The sequence below is a fragment of the Anomalospiza imberbis genome, chromosome 6 (genome assembly GCF_031753505.1).
Source record: "Anomalospiza imberbis isolate Cuckoo-Finch-1a 21T00152 chromosome 6, ASM3175350v1, whole genome shotgun sequence".
Classification (NCBI taxonomy): Eukaryota; Metazoa; Chordata; class Aves; order Passeriformes; family Viduidae; genus Anomalospiza; species Anomalospiza imberbis.
The window spans coordinates 48,326,216-48,345,913 of record NC_089686.1 but is presented as its reverse complement, the minus strand read 5'-3'; the positions used below and the strand labels follow the sequence as shown (position 1 = coordinate 48,345,913).

Sequence of the window (19,698 nt, the reverse complement as noted above, 5' to 3'; positions counted from 1 at the left end):
TCGCCATTCTGTCCTGCCCAATGCATTGTGGCTGTGTAACAGGTGACAACAAACAGGTATTGAGGCTCCAGGCCCATGCCAAAGCGTCCCCTGCTTGTTTATTGCAGCCCAGCACTGATTACTGCCCCTTTGAAGCACCTACCCATTTGAAAAGCCACAAGTTTCTCATCAAGTCCAGGCTGTGCCTCATAAGGCAGTGGCAGTCTGCTATGCCTTTCTAAGAAAGGAAGTTGGGTACAACAACTCAGTTCCTAGGTCAGGACTCAGGAGCTCCTCACCATGCCCAATATAAGACTTCCCACAGTAGGCCAATATTGTCTTAATTTTACTTGATTTTGTTAAGTATTTGGACATTGAGCCATATATACATGTATCTGAAACATAACCACCTTTAACATATCCAGGTATGAAAAGCTTATCCATTCACAACATTAAGACCCTGTAAATCAACAATCAACACTCATCCTGACTAGCAATTACTGAGGAGAAATCAATGTAACTCAGAACCTTGTCTTTCACACATTATTGTCTCCCCAGCATAAAGCAGGCAAGAGCCTGACCTTCTTTCATGAACCCCTTTTCTACAAACAGGTGGAGTTTAGCAGAAGGGTAAATGAATCTTAAGACGATTCAGAGAGCAGACAATGCTCTAAAAAGAACAGTTTTCTTGTTTCCATTATTATGCCAAATGGCATCTTCCTGTTTCCTAAACAGCTGCCTTCTCAGGTTAGGCTGACCCAGTGATCTTGGGGTGCCACACAATCTCTGCAGGAAGCAGAGCTGCTTATCCCAAAAGGATGAATGCACTATCTCAAACCATCAGGGTATCACTACTGTATCCATTTAGCCTATTGCTGCCACAGCCTTAAAAATTAATGAGTTCTCCAGGGAATAGACAGGCATAATGATCAAAGCAAATTAAGCTGCTACCAACACTGTTTTCCTCTTCCCTAGACACCACTTCAAACCAAAACAGAAGAGCAACTTATTCCCCTCAGCTAAGTATCAGAATTCTTTCAGACAGAAAAAAACCCAAAAACCTATGCCGGTGTGGACAGACCTTGAAATTTCCCTTTTTACCAGCCAACACCACATAGCCTGACCTTGTTTCCTCTGCCATCCAAGTTCAACATGAAGAAAAACCAGGCTTCATTTTGGGGTAATGTCTGAAGTGATCTTGGTTCAAGTTTTGTGAAGATTCTAAACCTTGCTTAGAAATGGTGACCTGTATACAACTAAAAGGGATGCTTACTTTCTCCAGCCCTGTAATGGATTTGATTGCTCACTTTTCCTTTTCTGTGCAGTAGTTAACAACACATCCACAGATATCACATATACACAGAAGCACAGGTCAGCAAAGGTATTTATGTAAGACCCCCTTCTTTGAGGAGCTATCTCACATAAAAAGCAACATCAGCAGATAGAGTTCTGCTTCTGTATCACACTCTTCAAATGTGAAAACCTGGAAGGTGCAGAGGGGGATAGGAACAATCACTGTCTCACCCTTTCCAGCTCTTGTTTTCATGGCACCACCACACACAAAAGAGAAGCAGCTTCTTCTGCCTTCCAATCCCTATGCTTCCCCAAAACCACTCCCCCCATCAACCAGTGTCTCTGAGCCTGCCAGGAAAAGGTTTAAAAATCCTCAAACAAAATGCATTAAGCATCCCAAATTATCATCAATTAACAGCTCCAAAATAATGCAATGAGGGATTAGCTCAGCAGAGGAGCTCTAAAATTTACACTGATCTAAGATCTGAGGCCTATTCTCAAACAACAGAAAAAGAAATGCTTCTCTGGGGCGAAAGACCATGCAAATCACTATGACAAGCAAGCAAGGCTTTGTCTAGCCTGACATGTTAGCAGTATCTCAGATTTCTGCTCATCTCTACCTCTGGTAATTTATGAAGCATCAGCTGCTAAAATCATGCAGCAACCAAGGAAGAAAATTAGCAATTACAACCAGGTAAGTGCAATGCTTGAGTTCAGTATTGCAGGAAAAGGCCTAAAAATGGCTGGCTGGATTAATGAGGCATTTTCCAGAACATGAGGATGAGGTTTCCAAATAATTGCTGTGTTCCCAGAATCAGAATGATATCCATAGCAATCAGTTGCAGAAGAGGAATGGAAAAATTAGAAGCAAATTACTTTCATGTATCCTGTGGTGGTGGCCATCAGTTTATTTCAGCCCATGATGAAGTTCCTTACAACCGAGGAATTTCACAGCTTCTGGGGAAGAGCTGCTTCTTTCATACTTGTCAATATCACTATCAATCAGAAGCTGCTAATCTGACAGGATGTAGTGGACAAAGAGAGCAGTTTGTATTTCCCTGGTCTGAAACCTTTGTGGCAGAAGGTTACTTAGCTCTTTCTGAGAGGAAGAGAAATACAGACCTACAGGAGCTGACACTTGGGCTGGAGAGGTGGCAGACACAGATGGACAGGGTGGAAGCCATGCACAGAGCAGCAGAGATTGGTATCAGCTGGGAAAAAAAGGAAGAAAAGCTTGTAGAAACAGATAGGAAACTCTCTATTCCAAACTGGAATAAACATCCGGTTTGAAGGACAGACAATAAATTAGCTTGGAGACCTACTCTCAATTTCTGTTCAGCATCAACAACCAAGGGAGTAAGCCAGATGCCTTAATAAAGCAAATTCCCAAATGACAGCAGACGCTATTCCAGCTAGCTTTGGACTGCCTTCTCTTCCCAGTGTAATCAGCAATCTCATAGGCACAGCTTTACAAATCCCAGGCCACTAGACTGTGAGAGAACACAGTGAGGCCAGAGTTAGCATTAGCAGGACTTTGAAGCAAGCTTGCCAAGCAGAAGAAAATCTTCTTCTAAATACTGGATATAGACAATAAGCTCTTCTGTCTAAACACTGGAATCAGCATCATGCCTACATCAGGATCTTACATGTGCCACCGTTTTTTTGGGTTTAAAAACTGCCTTTAATAAAGTTAGTCAGTTGAACATTAAAGTCATGCCCAGGGCTAACAGAAAACAACACTTCTCAATTTAAGCTAATAGAATATAATCTAATCTATGCATGGATAACAGACTGAAAATTGATGTTCTGAGTTGCACAGACTACACTGCAGATAAAACATTGTTGCTTAATTGCTGATTCATTTTTTAGCATCACTACATAACTTTACAGCACTGAATCTCCATTTATGATGGATATTATGCCTACTGGCAGCACACAGACCTGTGAAAATGGCCAGAACTACGTCCAAAATCTACAGCACTTCCAATCAGGAGTCTGAGGGGTTACAGTGCTAGAGAGCTCATAGGAAATTCAAAGGGATGATGGTTTTCCTGAACAAATTCAAACACTCTTGTACACGATGCAAAAAAGCTCTAAAGAGATAAAAGAGCAAATGTCAGTGCCTGCTCTGGGGACAATATACATAATGTAGAAATTTGGGATGTTAGAAAACGTACATAGCATGGAGAACGTTGCATGTGCTTGCAGTAATTTACTACAAAGAACAGAACACCATCTGAAAACATGGTTTAAAGCAATAACTAAAAGGCTGAAATACAGACAGTATTTGGGCACTCAGTTCCTTGTGTCCGTTGGTGCAAATCAGGCATCATGCAAGTAAGAGAGAAGTCCTCTTCTAATTTAAAAGAAAATAGCAACTTTTTAATTACGTGACAATTCCAAATAGGCTCTGAAGTGCAAAAGCAATCAGCAGCACAATAAAATAGCCATTAAATACTTTTTAGTCACAGGATTTGTAACAATAATTCTTGAAGCTCCCAGCAATTTCATAACAAAGTAGTCACATCTGCAGTTTCACAGAAATTACCCCGTCTGTGCCAGTGTTTCATCTTATGAATGTTTGCAGGCTCCGATTTCCATGTTTAGAAGAGGAATGAAACAAGGCAACTATTTAAATTATTCCACCTCTCTGGCTTGCTATTCTAAGACTTAAGGAGCAGAGGCTTCAGTCAGGGTAATGGAATGGTGGCGGTGATCTCCACTGGCAAGGGAGGCTGTGCTCCTGAAGCAAACAGCTTCAGCCAAGCCCCAGTCTGGTAATGTATACTATTACTGACACTGAAAATGAGGGAACAGATGTTGGCAACAACTGAAAATGAAGGAACAAATGGAAGGCATTCTGCAAAAGAAAATAAACCTAGCCATACTCAACCAGTCAAGGTACAGGAAGGAAGAAGCAAGTGTCTGCTCCTAAAAGTAAAAAGGACTCTCCAGAACCACCAGGAGAAAATGCACTGCCTGATAAATAAAATTAATTCCCTTCCAAAGAATCTCTTGATGATGCTAAGAAAAAGCATATTAAGCATACATTATATACCTGCATTAAAACACAAAACCAAACAACAACAACAAAAAAACCCACAAACCAAAAAGAAAACCCACCCAACAACCCCAAAAAAAAAAAAAAATAACCCCCCAAAAAAACCCCAAAAACAAACAGGCAAGTGTAATTCAGTGAACTAACAGTAAATTCAAAAGTGGTATCGCATATCCAAGAATGCTTCAAATAACATCTCTGGTAAAACAAGTACTCTCTTAGGGAGGCTCAATCAAGATGCCTAGCTTGCTTCTAAATGTCCTGACTTAAACATTATGACCTAAATCTTGCAAGAGTAGAGAAAAATTAAACCTCAAGCTCATATGGATTCTCACTGCCATTAGCAGGTCTGCAATGGTCTGCTTTCCTTACCATTTTATGGGAGTATACACCTGTATTTTAATTAACCCAAAATTTTGGCCAATTCCAAGACACCAGTATGAGCTGCAAAATATAAAATATGGAACACATCCAGGGAGATCCACCAGCCTGCCTTTTGGGTAGGTAGCTAATCAACAGGTAACAGGTCTCCAGAATGTGGGAAGTCTTCTGCTGTTTGTGTTGTCACCACAGCTGCGTGTGACAACTGCCAGCCTACAGCCTGTGGACTGCTTGTGGCAACCCAAATTTCAGAGGCCAGCTGGGGCCAGTGAGCAGGTCCAATAGGCTGTTCTGCTCCCCTGGACTTCTCTCAACCAAAGAAGAAACTTCTCAAGTGCTATTCTCTCCACCCCTTTAATGTTCACTTGACAACTCTCATTACACACAAGTGAAGTAAAGCAGTGCTCCAGGCAAGCTGGTGGGAGGCAGGAATGGGGCTACAAAACCCAAGGTAATTGTTGGCTTGGCCTTTTAAACCCTGCCTTGCCAAAGGACACAAAGCTTCCTATACCCCAGCAGAGCCTTCCCCTTATCTCGCAACCATGAAGTGGTCACATCCACCTAAAAATGTCTGCAATGCTGTTGGCTGCTAAAAATCTCCTGCCATTGAAACAGGAAGAGAAATAAGGTAATAATTGGAATGACCTGCTTTTACAGACTGCAAGTCATCTATTATGAAAATGGTTATTATTTATAGCAACTGAGAGATAAAATTCAGAACAAATACCCTCACTGTGCAAAATTTTGAGCTTTTTTTCCCCCCCAATGGTTTTGGTTATTCAACAATATCCAGAGGAGTTCTTTACCAAATGCCAGCATTTGTATTATCTAACACACTCTAAGATACCATTAGAGGTTATATCATTGGTGTTATGAACAGAATATGGTTTGCCAGTGAAGGGGAGTAGCAACTATCTAGAGGGAAAAATGAAATGTTTATCTCAGGGTAGAAACCACAAGGATTGCTGTTTTCTGGACTGTGGAATTAGGGGGGAAAAAATACAACCTCATCTAGAAAATTATGTGTACACTGGTCCAAATGAAGTCATCACCTAAATTTATCTAAGCCACCCTCACTAAGAGGTGAAATCAGAAGGGAATTCAGTTAAGAGGGGAAATCAGAAGGGAATTGAACTATTCATGAAACAGTAACTTATGTAGTATGCTATAGTTTCAATAAGGAAGGGAGCTGTGCACAAACCCCATATTAGTAAATACAAATGGTCCTGTTCAGTCTTTAAAAATGTGAAAGTTTCAAGTCTCTGCTTGTAAGGAAGTCAGAAACAATACAGATAAGTCATTTAAAAATTAAAATTTAAATAACTGAAGGTAAACAAAGCATCCTAAATTGTATTTTCTCAGTAAAACCCTTGTTTAGAAAAGTTCTTCAATTTAAATTAATTCACAATTTGAAACCATATTTTCTCACAAGCCAGACCTAATTTTTTGTAATATGTCTTTTGACCATCTTTTGCAATGAGTTCATGGGTTGATGTGGTCCCACAGAGCAAATACTCTACTGTCAATTATTTCAGAGTGTGACATGAGAAACATAACTTAAATCTTGTGCACTATAAAGAAAATCTAAACTGCTTACTGATATTTAACAAATAATTCACTTTTTTTGAAAGATCAATTTCCTTCAAGTATCCTGTTTGTTCCTTTGCATCAATAGCTCCCACTGTCAGGTGTCTACTCTTCCTTCGCCATTTATTTAAAAAAAAATTATATTTACAGACCTAATTTTACAGATTAGTGCTATTCATATGCCAATTCTTCACATCTAATTTTTAATAGCACTTAATATGAGTTATCTTTATCTGTACCCCTTGCATTTGAATAAAGACATCTCCAGACACACAGAAGTCATAGGATCTAGGGACGTGGGGGTTTCTAGGCATAACTGATTTCAGTAAACACGCATTTCAAGAAGTAACAAATGTTTATCATGGAATATTCTGAGTTGGAATGTTGGCATTGGTGCTTGGCACCAATCAACGCTGGATGGGAACTGACTGTCACCATTAGTTTATCATCCTACTGTAAGATTTTTATACCTTCTCTCTGCGAGTTCTCATGGGCAGCTCCTTGCAGCACTGACTCCTTTTCTCTTTCCTCCCACACTGGCTGACTTCTTCCTGTCCCTAGCATGACCACCTGAGCCTTTCTCTCCCTAGCAGCACATACTAACCCTTTCAGTCCCTAACACCAACACCTGACCCTTTCTGTCCCTAGTAAGGCATACTAACCCTTACTGCCCCTATCACAACCGTGACCCTTTAGTCCCTAACATGAACACCTGGCCCCTTCTGTCCCTAGCACAACCACCTGACTCTTGCTCCTCACAGCAGCACAGCCAACTGACTCCAACTCTCCTCTCAACTAGCTGACCCCCTCTTTCATAACCCATCCTTTTTGGACCATCCTTATTGGACACAGCTGTGACCTATTAAGGGCAAGGCTGTTCCTAGTCTTTGGTAGTTAGTACAGCTGCAACTCCTCAGGGGCAAGATTGCATTCAGCACTCTCTCTATTCTCCTACAATCCATCCTCCCACACTGGAAGGTACCCACAAGGATTGAGTCCAGTGTCAGAGTCGCTTTGCTGCACTAGTAACACAAGATACATCATTACCTGAAGAAACACCTACAGCTGTAAATGTGACATATTCCTCTAAATTAAAATATTCTGTTCAAACAGAATATTCTGTTCTCAGCATATACAGAACAAACAAAAGAGTTGATATCTAGGAGGATTTTTAACCTGAACTTCTCATATTGGGTTAACAGATGAAAACGTGTATCTTTGCCAAAGCACATGTACCTCAAAGATCTTTGTGCTCTTGCTACATCTCTACTTGCACTGTTAAATGGCTCCTTTCATTGTTTTATTCTCCTTTAGGTTTAGATTTCACCAACTGCTGCAATACTAATTCAAATCTAAGAGTCTGTCTACACAGGGCTAACACACCAGAAGAGCCATTCCAAATATTCAGGCATATACATCTCCAGTTCACAGTCTGATTGCATAAGGGCCATGTGTGCATGGAAAATAAGCTTGGTATGCTAATGTTTGTGAATTTCCATATGTAGATTAGCCCTCAATTTCCCAATTAAATAAATCCATCTCCCACATCTCTTGGGGTCACATAGGAATGAGAGACAGCATTTGATAACTGCCTACTTACAAATAGAACCATATTTTGCAAGACTCCTTCTCCATTTATTGTTTTTTACAAGGACTGTATAATGAAGATGAAAGGAAATATTAGGAAGAGAAAATTCTTCCACTTTTTGAAATGGAAATATCTAAGTCCACTGGACTTGCCCACTAAAATACCTAGTGATTTTTTTTCCCCACAGCAGTGATCAATCATTTATTTGCCAAGAATTGTGTTGAGTTTTATTTAATATTGTGTTTACAATTGCAGAAAGTATTTCAGGGCATGACACGCAGCATTACTGTCCTGGCCTCTAAACTTTCAACCTGTTCCCTACTGATAGGAGCCTATGCTGCAAAAGGGCTCAGTGATTAAAAAAAAGTTCTGCAAGGGTATGCAAATCATTCATATGAGATATTTTGCGTATTTAATTACATCAAGGACTTCATGACTTTTGTGAACTGCAGGTTTCAAAGAGCCTTCTGCCAGTTAACCAACAGCTTTGGAACACACAGCTTTCAAACAGAGACTCCTTTGGAACCAGTTATGTTATACAGCTTACACCATCCGTTTCCTTGATTTCCAAGCAGTTCTGGAAACAAAGTCATTCAGAACTGATAGGTGCAGATCACAGGTCCATCAGGATAAATTAAATGTCTTCCTCTAATGTAGAGTGCTTCAATTCACACTCACTTGTAGAAAAAAAAAACCCTAATTGCTCCATAGTTGTAATAATGCAACTGATCAGAAACAAACATATCTACACAGCTCCTGAAAGCATTTTTTAACCCACTATTAAGTTTCTTCAGTACAAAAACTTCTTGCAAAGTCAAGGACATCCAATTGTCCTTCAGACATACAATTTCAGACTAGACTACAGTGACATCTTATGCTGTCAGTGTCTGCTAGGAACTCTAACCTCCATCAGCTTCTTTAAGGAACATTCTTATCTTGCACAAAACTGCTGCCTTCAGAGTCCTGGGTGCTCATCAGCACTTCCAATGAAACCTGATCTGTAGATAATCAAGGGGCAGAAAAACTCTAGCAGTGCACAGACTACATCATTGGAATGATTTTTAAAAAGCAGTGTAATTAAGACTAGCTGTGGTATAGCTTATGCAGTTTGATGAAGCAGTGCATCCACACAGACATCAGTTTAGATGGTGACGTGTTAGCTGTGGGTGTAGCAGTGGACAAAACTAGCAAGGTGCAGGCTCTGCACACTGCAGTGACTGGTAACTTCTCATTGAAGCTTTCAAAGCCCACCTGAAACTCTGGCCCATCTGGAGGTAACAAGTTTGCACACACAAGATTACAAAGACAGTCATCATCCTAAACAAATGCACGTACATAAAATGCATTACCCATAGTTTTCACTCTTGCTGGCACTCACTGCTGTTTGAGCCTGGCCTCACATATTTAATTATTTTCTAAAGATAGTCTAAATGGCTTTATTATATACTGCAATAATAAAAGTTATTTATCTGATGATAGATAAGGCAGGTCACAATCTCCCTGTAGCTTAAGCAAGTTGCTTATATCCAAAGGGTGAGTTTGTGTCAAAAATGAGTTCCTGTTAGCACATGCAGTTGTATCCACAGAACAGAATTGCTATAAAAATACAGAAAGTTGCACTGTCTAGCTGTTATACCCCTACACACAGAAGCAAAACACAGAATGAAACAAAATATGATACTGAATTTGAAAACAAACAAGAAATAATATTTTTATGCTAGAGAACCAGCTCCTGCAAATACTAAATATTTTTGGCAGCTACTCATGACCTTAAACCAGGGTTACTAGATGGATACTTTCTATTACATCCATCTCCTAGAGCTGCAAACAAGGATCTGAGCCCTACTGAAACAAGTTAGGAAAGGCTGCTCCTGCCCCAAAGAGGTTAGGAGTCAGGTTACATGCAGTAAGTCACTAAACAAGGAAGGACTAAGTAAAAAAGACACAAACCAATAACTTACGACTTACTGGCATTCTAGCTGGTCACAGATCAGGACTCTTACGACACAGGAGCTTGAATCTGATTTCTAATATGTGAATTATTACCATACTAGCTCTTTAAAGTTGCTCAAAATCACAGGACGGTCTGGTTCTGGGTAGAATCAACACAGTTTTAATTCTGGGTAGAATTAAGAGAGGAGTCTGAAAATAACATGAGCTCCATCATGAAATAAAAAATACTGTGATGTTCCAGAGACATTCAAAACCTTTGCCATTCTTGACTATCATATAGCTTGCTCTCTCTGTGGTAGCATGGATACATGCAGCACACAAATACTCTGTATGTCAGCTGGCCTTATTCTGCTAAAGATGCTTTACTGCAAATCAGTCCTTCAGTTCTTACATTTCATTTGCATGTTCTCTTTGCAAGGAAGTGTCAAATATTCTCTAAAGTAGAAACACATTATCTCTGAAATCTCAAGATAAACTCTCTAAGCATGAGTTTGAACCAAGAAGCTGGCCCTGTCATAAGTTGAATCTTGGGTCACACCAGTCACATGCTCCTGTGGCCTACACAAGGCAAGCAGGAAACGGAAAATGAACTGTGAGAGCAGAGTTCTCAGTTATGGGCTTCTGTTGTGCACCTTTTGAAAATCTATTAGTCAGAAAGGCTCTTCTGCAAAAGCCTACACACCTCTAGTCCCCACTGCCTCTGGACTCAACATTCCACATGAGAGAGAGATCAACCAGCCAAACCCCCTGCCTTTCAGAAAAGGTTGGCTTGTGGGCAATGGTGAGGGAAAGCCAAGCAAGTGAAATTCTTCAGTGCAGTTGGTTAGGCAAATCTACTCATTTTATGAATGAAACAGAAATTTTCTAATTGTACATTTCTTCACTCTCTTTGTTGAACAAACTTAACTTCCCTGTCTCATCTCTTCTGTTGACAAGCCCAAACCATGGTTGACCTTTTTAGACAGAGAGAACAGATTTTTTTTTTAATTGTGCTGCAAATCAGTATAATTGCTCCTGCTGCAGCAACATCTCCCTTTCCAGATACAGAGAAAGCAGAAACTGGAAAGCATCCTGCTACATAATGGAATTCTGAGATGCAGAAAACAAAAGAAATACTTGTAAAAACTTCTCTGATCTTTCCCCCACCCCGTGCTTGTTTTTAAAGTATAAACCATATAACAGGAAAAAAATAAAAACACATAACAGAAAACAGCTCTTCCATTTCAAACCAGTTTAGGCACTTAAAAGATGTATGTGCTTTTGCCTTTTGTGCTTTATACTTAATCAATATTAGTACCAAAAGATGCATGCTATAATTGTTTAGATTTGCATTCTTTTTGTGCATTCTGCCATTTATCACACTAAATTGTTACTAAATTGATGGTTTTGCTATTTAAAGGCCCTTGTTCTAGTTTTACATGCATGTCATCCAGTTGGCAACTATTTCTGCAGTGGAGTGACAAACATTTTAAAGCCCTTAAACCATAATACGGCCAAATAAGAAGTAAAAAATCCACCAAACCAACGACACAATCCTACAAAGAACAATGCCTGTTCAATTATAACAAAAGGAACAAAACAACCAAACATGATGTGCTTACCTTTCTGCACATACCTACTGAGAGCGTTTGGACTCATTATATGCAAATGTAGATTAAGAGTTCTCATGTCCATTTCATCCACATTCAAGTCAACTGGCTGAATCATCTCTCTCAATGGGCACATACTGAGCCCCTGAACTATCCTTGGCTTCAAATGTACAACATTAACTCAAATATATCAATGACAACATTGGCAAAATCACTACTCCAAAGGAACAAACTGGAAGTAGAGCAAGCAGCAAGAAAATTTGCTTCAGCTATCCCACACAGTAAAATTCAGCTCCCTTGTCATGCACCATACAACTTGTGCTAAAATCAACATGAGCTCTGTGTCTGTCTGAGATTTGAACTTGAACTGCACAATTTATGAAACAAGGAAGTTATCATCTCAAACTGACTAACAAAACATTGTGATCAAATAAAAAAATTGCTTCCTCAGTATATGCGACATTCTGGAAATAAAGAAAAAAAAAAGAGGGTAACGGAGCCACATTTCTTCTGAATCTGTGATTTGTTGCTCTACCACAAACACAGAAGCTGACCAGCAGCTGTAAATCGTTGCCAATCAAGTGGCAGCCAGCGGCGCTGGATCCGAACCTCGGCAACTTTGTAAATAACTCTGCCTTTTGAAATACAACAGGCTTAACCTACTCAATTAGTTTTTCCTTTCTCACATAACATAACAATCCCAGTCTCACCAAAATGTAATTGCATTACAAGATAACCGTATGTGAAGTTTGAAGGAAAAAACTTGTCTTAACTGCAAAAAAAGCTCACAGGGCACACGTGAATGCTGTTCCGTTCCACCCATAACTCTACCAAAATCCAGCTGCACAGGACTCCAGGTTCCCAGCACTTTATAACCTACACAGACAGCTATCCTGCTCTCAGCACTGCCATCTAGGAGAGAGATGGCCCGTACCGCGGGCCGCCTGGAACATCAGCTCCCAGGCAGCAGCATTCCCGGAAAGCATCGCAAAGCTGTTGCTGCTGCTAAAATTTTAAATGCAGCCGGTAGTTAACAACCGGCTATGCCAGTTCGAAAGCAGCCTCCCCCAAACCCCCGAGCCTTTCCCAAGCGAGTTCCGCTAGGCGCATACACCGGCATCTGCTCCGCGTATCTCGGCGCTCTGTGGCGGGGAAAAGCCCAGCCTTGTGCGCGCCGCCGCCGTGCCCGGGCCCTGCGGGCGCGGAGCGGAGCGGACGCCCCGGGGGTGCGAGCGGCGCCGGAGGAGCCGGGCTGCGGCCGCCTCAGCGCTCCGCGGACGGCTGCGCGGACACCGCGGGAGCGGAAAGGCACCCCTCGGCCCCAGACCCTCGCCCGGCAGCCTCACCGCCCATCGGCAGGGCTGATGCCACTCGCCCACCTCCAAGCCCCGTCCTTCCTCAGGGGACCGGGCTGCCGCTGTTGCATCTCTCTGCGTGCAGCAGGACGGAATGGGAAACGGCTGCAGGAAAAGCCAAGCAAGGGACGTGTCCTGCCCGCCGCCCCCGCCGCCGGCCGGAGGCACAGCCGCCGGCCGGAGGCACAGCCGCCGGCGTGCAGCCGCCCCCCGCAGCCCCGGGAGCGGCCGCCGCAGCACGGCACAGCCTCGCCTTACCTCCCCGCCCCGGCTCCGGGGATGCGCCGCAGCTGCTGCCGTGCCCGCCTCCACCTGCGCCGTCCCTCCCAGCCCGGCGCTCAGGTGCGGAGGGAGCACAAAGGCAGCTCTGCGGCACGGTGGGAGCAGGGGGCTCTCCCCCGCCGAGCCCCCGGCCCCGCTGCACCAGAGCCCCGCTCCCGCCGTCGGCAGCCGCCCCCTCCCCTCCCGGTACCGAGCGCCAGCCCACCTCAGCCCGCTGCGGGGCCGCCCCCCCGCCCGAAAGCGTGGAACTTGCCCCGAGCCTCCCCTCGCAAGCCTCCCCGCGCTGCGCTTGGTGCCGGCACTACGGAGCGCCCCTGAGCCTGAGGAAGTTCCCCGGTCCTGCGGAGAGCCGAGGAGACACGCTGCCCCACGTACTCCCCACCACTGACACCCCCCGGGCTCGCCCCCCTCCGCTGCCCTGGCAGACACGTACGGGCAGCCCCCACAGCGCCGGGGGTACGGACCCTGGGCCCGGTGCTCGCCAGACAAGGCGGCCGCTGCCGCCCCCCGCCCCATCGCCGCTGGGTGCGTGTGTGGGGAGGGGGGACAGGTGACGAGCGACAGGAAAGAGCCGCTTACCCCCCCAGCGGGAAGGTCTGTGGTGCAACACCGCTCCCGCCTTCCCCCCACCCCGTCTCTGCAGATACCCCGGTAAGGGCTGCGAGGCTGGCAGCCGACAACAGCCGCCCCCTCCCCGGGAAAGCTGTTCTGCCTCCCTCTCCCTCGCTCGCCTTCTTTTCAGCTCGGCCGCTTGACTGACAGGGAGCCTTCCAGCGGCCGCCCACGCGCGCTCCCGTTTCCCCTCAGTCGGAGAGGGAGATGGCGAAGGAGAAAGCATGAATGAAACAGCCAGGCAGCGAGCGGGAGCAGCCGGCCCAGCCCCCAGGAGCGCCGGGGCCGCTGTCGCAGTGATGCCCGGGGGCGGTGGGCTCGGCTGACCGTGGCAGGTGGGCTGTGGGCTCCTGAGAGAGGGGAGCTGGCGGCTGCTGACTGCCAGCGGCACCCCCGGCATCTCTGCTCAGAGGGGGCTGAAAGGCCGCTTGAAGACGCTGCGATGCCTTTGCTGGGTTTGTTCCCACAGGGCAGGTGTAAGGTTGATGTCTTCTCGAGCTAGAGACACGACTGTAGCCTTAGAGATGTCTCAGCAACTGGTTAGTTCCTCATTTATAAACCCACTTCGCTCCACCAAAGGCAACTCATTTTGTACTCATAAAAATACAGCACCTAATACCTGAATTAGGACTACTGTCCAGAAGTAATGGGAGGGAGGAAACAATCTCAAAAATCATTTAAAGCCCACTTGGTTTTCCCAGTGATTAGTTGGTACTGTGGGGTAGCCTTGTAATCCTTTTTTCCCTCAGATCAGTTGTCCCAAAAATGCTTGTGACTTGTTAAACACACATTTCACAATCTGTGGCTGGAGAGCAGAGATTGTTCCAGTGCTTTGGCTGTGACTATTGATAAGTTTGGTTTGTGGTGTTAGTTTTAGTAGCCTTACTGCACAAAGGATTACAAGATCAGGTAGTGGGGGCCTACAAAGAAAGTGGTTACCTCACTATCCATTCACTGAAAATCAGTAATTCCTTTAACTAATTTTTTACGTATTTTCTTTATTTTATTCACTGGAAATCTTGATTTGAACACCCAAAATTATTTATTTCTTTAAATCTCATACAATTTAAATTGAAAAGAACATTTTCTACTTCTGAATATGCATGGAAAATTTTATATGTTGGTACATACATTGCATGCTGCACTCGAGACATATCTGCATTTGCAGTTACATAATCAATAAACATGGGGTTTTGTCCCATTAATCTAGAATCACGTTCTGAGCTGTTTTAAACCAATATGCCTCCACAAATTTAATGCTTGCCAGAAAATTTATATCAGCTAAAATTTTATCATCTGAATTAAAAAAAAAGCTGGTTTTGATTTCTGTGGAGAGAAGTGTCGAAGGAGCTTAATTTCTTAAAGTTTGTGTTCTTGAAAACTGAGTGGACAATAAAGCACTGTCAAATCTTTTGTTATAGAACAATGAATATATCATTATAAGATGAGGCAGTGCAATCTTTCATTTATTTGGTGTAAGGGATGCATAAGCAGCTAGAGAACAAAAAGGAAGAATCCTGAAATTACACGTGTATTGTAAAATGCAGGCGAACCCAATGGGAAGAATGATGATGTCCAACCCCATTTCAGAAGGCTGAATGATTTCTTTATCATAACTATGCTAAAATACATTAATATACTATATAAAGGAGGATACTAAAACTATATGCTACTTTCTCTAACTACCATATCTAACCACTAAGGACTTGTGACCCTGTTCACCAGAGTCCAGACACAGGTGGATCCGATTGGCCACCAGACTCAAACAATTCTCACCAGAATCCAATCAAGCAATCACCCCAGGTAAACAATTCTCAAAGCACATTCCACATGAGAAAAACAAGGAGCAGAAATAGAAATTGTTTTCTCTTTCTTTGTCTCTGTGCACCTTTATGAAAAATCTTGAGAGAGAGAGGAATGTGCTGCCACACACATGTCTTTTAGATAATTACACAAAGAGATGTTAAAGCATATAAGAAGCTGGCTATAAATACAGTAATAACATATTATGAATAATGCCTAGTATAAAATCAGTAAATTCACATCATGTAATCAATATACTAGTGGTTACCATCTTAGGAAATTGAGATCACACCTTTCTAAACAGCCATGTACCTGTGACAGCAAAGTGAAACAAAGGAAAACTCTAAACCAGCTTACAATCAGTAACACACATAATGTAGAATCATTACTGACTCTTCTGTGTTATCTATGGAAGATAAAACAAGCAGAAATTGTAAGGATTAATAAAATCTTCAACAAAATCAAGAGTGAATACACTGTATCTTCTTTACCCACAAACAGGTGTTTAGCAGTGTTTCATCACAGCTGTTTTAGTCAGAGTCATCTCTTAAAATAAAACAACTATATATTTTACAATGTAGAAAAGTAATATTTAACTGTCTTGGATTGCAATACAAGTTGTAACCAGAAGTATGTATTTTATCAGTTGGTGCAGTGTTCTTTATCTCCTCGACAACTCATCCTCTGACCAGGAAATATGTTCTGTTAATGGGTCATTGAGTCTCACTGCATGGCTGATAAAATTACATCATCCCATTGTGAGATGCTCCACCCAGGGGTAGGAGCCAAGCATTCCTACCTGGATATAATCTGAGATTTGGAACACTAGCGAGCTTTTTTTCAGTGTATTCCCAGAGGAAGACCAGACCCTTCTACACCATCACTGGAACTTCAGAGAAAAACTACACCCTTCTACAGGATCTCTGCTTCAATAGAACCACATTTGTCACTCCAGGAGGACTGCAGCCACCATTTATTCGGACTGCTACCAACACCCTGACCCACAGGGTGTCAGGTTGTATTATTCTGACTTTGTCTACTTCAACAATAAAATTTTTTTCATGAGCTAATTATTTCTAAACTTTAAAGAACTACTGCAGATAAAATTTAAGGCTATAGGACTTAGTTAAGTACTTAAATTAATTGCTGCAAATAATCTTGGGAGAAGAGGAGAGCTGCAGGCACGCAGGTGATCGGAACCCTATGTGGTCCCCTGGGCAAGATGTGAGTGCACGCAGCCGTGGCCAAGATGTTGGGCCTGGGGCTGGTGGCTGGGGATGTGGCAGTGGATGTGCTGCCCTACTTTGACCAGGATACGAGGTGCTGGGCGTGCAGAAGGCAGCCGCGACGCTGGTGGAAGAGGAGACGTGGCGATACTGGTCAACCAAGAACTACCTCAGCTACCTGCCCATGCACGACTACAGCGCCTTTGAGACCGAGATCATGCAGACCAAGTTTGAGCGCCTGGCAGCCTGGCAGCCCCTGGAACTACTCAGTATGAAGAGGTACAATCCGCCCGCCCCGTCCTCTGGGCAGAAGTATGACATCACGGCATGGGAGGAGTGTGTGAACAATTCCATGGCACAGCTGGAGAACCAGGCCGTGCGCATCAAGAACCTGGAACTCATGTCCCAGCATGACTGCAACGTCTGGACGTTGTACAATAGGCATCTAGTTCATATGATAGAACAAGCCCAGAAAGAGCTTCAGAAATTGAAGAAAAACATTCAAGACCTGAACTGGCAGGGGAAGAACATGCAGCTCACAGCTGGGGCTAAGCTGCGTGAGATGGAATCCGCGTGGGTCTCTCTTGTCAGTAAAAAATATGAGATTGAAGGAACTATTGTGCAGCTGGAAAATGAAATTTCACAAATCAAGCAGTAGCATGGGGAAGCAAACAAGGAGAATATCCAGCAAGACTTTCAGTAACTTAATCCTGACTCGTCTTAGTGCAGCATGTGTTAAAAACTACAAACCAGACACTTTGGAGATGCTGTGTCTGTAGACACCTCTAGCTGGACTTGTGTGAGGTGGTAAAAGGGTATTTCTGTAGTTTCTTTTCTTTGTGTTAAATTCGTGTCGATCGCATCTTCAGGGTCACCACATATTGGAATAAATCTGCCAATAATCCATTTTCTTCATGCAGAAACCCAATTCTTTATTCACAAAGCTCATAATATTTGTAGGAAGTATCAGAAGGCACTGTGTTAAACCTAATTGGTCAGCAATACGGTGAAACTCAGTTCATTGGTCAGTAAGGGCTATTGTATATGTCTATCAAATTTTCTCTCTCTAGATATGTTGACATTTTTCCTTTGTGCGTTCTCATGGGACAAATCTTATTGTTTACACAGGTGCATTTGTTTTTCCCCCTCAGAATATATTGTTGTGTTAAATGAACTTCTCATTCTCAAAATAGCTTCACATGGGAACTTGCAAATTTCTTGTTAGCTGCACTTAGAAGAAATGACAGGCCAGCTTTGGCAATTTTAGCAGAGCAAGGCCTGATTTCATAAGGCCTTTCTCTTATAATTCTTCTACCTGTCTATGACAGTTCAACATGACTCACCTGCAGTACATATCACTGCCACAGCTGTTGTAAACCTTCTTCTGAGTCAGAGAATGACTTTATGACCCAGAATTCAGGCAGTGAGTACTATCCTAGTAATTTTCCCAATTAAGAGAGAATTGTGAGCTGGTATCAGAGCAGGGTGAGTCAGTCTGATGTAAGGGAAAACTAAACTACTGCACTAGGTCAGTATCCTCTTCCCTTCCAAAAGTCAGTGTTAAGAAAATCTGGAATCATCTTGTGATGGGACCTCCTCCGAGAGTTCAGAAAGACTGCAGCAGACCATGGAATCAGTTCTCCTTATTCCCAAATGCTCCAAGCTACTCTACCAGCTCACTACCATGGGGTGCACAGTGCCTTTGCAGGGTTTAGGGGGTGGCAGCAGCAAAGAGCTGAGAAGCAGCAGGGTTTCTCTGCTTTATTCTGAGAAATCATTTTGCTTCTTGAGCGTACCAAAGTGAAGGAGGTCTGATATTAAAACCACATGTTGTTCTCTGCAATTTTTTGCTGAAAAACATCCCAAATCTGCCTGAACTGATTTTGAATTACAAAATTTGGGTACCCTGTACCCTGCAGAGAACATGGTGGAATCAGTCAACCACCTACTTGCTGTTAAAACTGTGTCAGAAAAAAAGGGGGCCATAATTTGGGATTAGGTACATGAATGACCTATGGGGGCATGATGAACTTGAGTTAGCCTGGTGGCAACCTGGGTTTGTTCTGTTGTTTTGTCACCCTGACACAATTAGGAAGGGTTAGTGGGAGATTGTGGTGAGGCCAACATCAAACATGGGGCAGAGAGTGGAGACTCAGTGACCAGCAAGCTGGGGGTATTGCCAGCCATGCCAGGGACTTCAGTGTTGACTCTGGCAGCAGCTCCCCACTGGGGAGATAGCTGACTCAGGATTACAGCTGGCATCAGGGTTGAACTTTTGGTGAAGCACAACTGATGAAGCAGGTTTGAGGTAGTATTCAGAAGATGTAAATAATTTTGGGGCACCCACTGATGCAGCTGTAGAACAGAGGCTATTGCTGAATTTTGTATAAAGGTTTGACCTTGTTTAGCGTGAAGTATTTCCACTATACTGTGTCTGAGGCAGCTGGTAAGGATCCTGGTAAGGGTTAAGGTGGGAATAACTAGGAATTTGTAACATTTGAAGTTGATGTGCTCCTGTATTTGTGTCCTTGTTAATAGTCTATGGCCATATGATTTCATGGTCAAGAAAGTAATTGAAGTATCTAATCCATCTGGTTTCTAAATGATTTTGGGTTATAATTCCTGTTTGACCTACTGGACATGAGACCCATTTGACCTTGGCTGATCAGCTGGGAAGCAGCTCTGCGGAGGAGTACCTGGCAGTCCTGCTTGGACAACAAGCTGTCCATGAGCCATCAGTGTGTCCTTGTGGCCAAGAAGGCCAATGGTATCCTGGGGAGCATTAGGAAAAGCATTGACAGCAGGCCAGGAAGGTGATCCTGTCCCTCTGCTGAGCCCTGGTGAAGGCTCACCTGGGGTACTGAGCTCTGAGCTCCCCAGTACAAGAGAGAGATGGAGCTCCTGGAGCAGGTCCAGTGGAGGACTGCAAAGATACTTAAGGGTCTGGAGCATCTCTCCTTTGAGGAATAGATGAGGGAGCTGGACCTGTTCA

General features: G+C 43.4%; 1 protein-coding gene and 1 pseudogene across 14 annotated transcripts in view; one reads left to right on the top strand and one right to left on the bottom strand.

Moving 5' to 3' along the window:
• The window catches only part of PTPN5 (protein tyrosine phosphatase non-receptor type 5), a 78,659-nt gene extending 64,833 nt beyond the window's left edge, over positions 1-13,826 (bottom strand). For 3 of the 14 annotated variants that reach the window (XM_068194001.1, XM_068194015.1, XM_068194009.1), the window contains exon 1: positions 12,808-12,962. The gene's annotated coding sequence lies outside the window, so the exon portion shown is untranslated. The other 11 variants (XM_068194002.1, XM_068194010.1, XM_068194014.1 and 8 more) reach the window with 10 other exon arrangements.
• A 2,903-nt stretch (positions 13,827-16,729) lies between these two features.
• LOC137476029 (pre-mRNA-splicing factor SPF27 pseudogene) lies at positions 16,730-17,612 on the top strand (annotated as a pseudogene).
• The last annotated feature ends 2,086 nt before the right edge of the window (positions 17,613-19,698 follow it).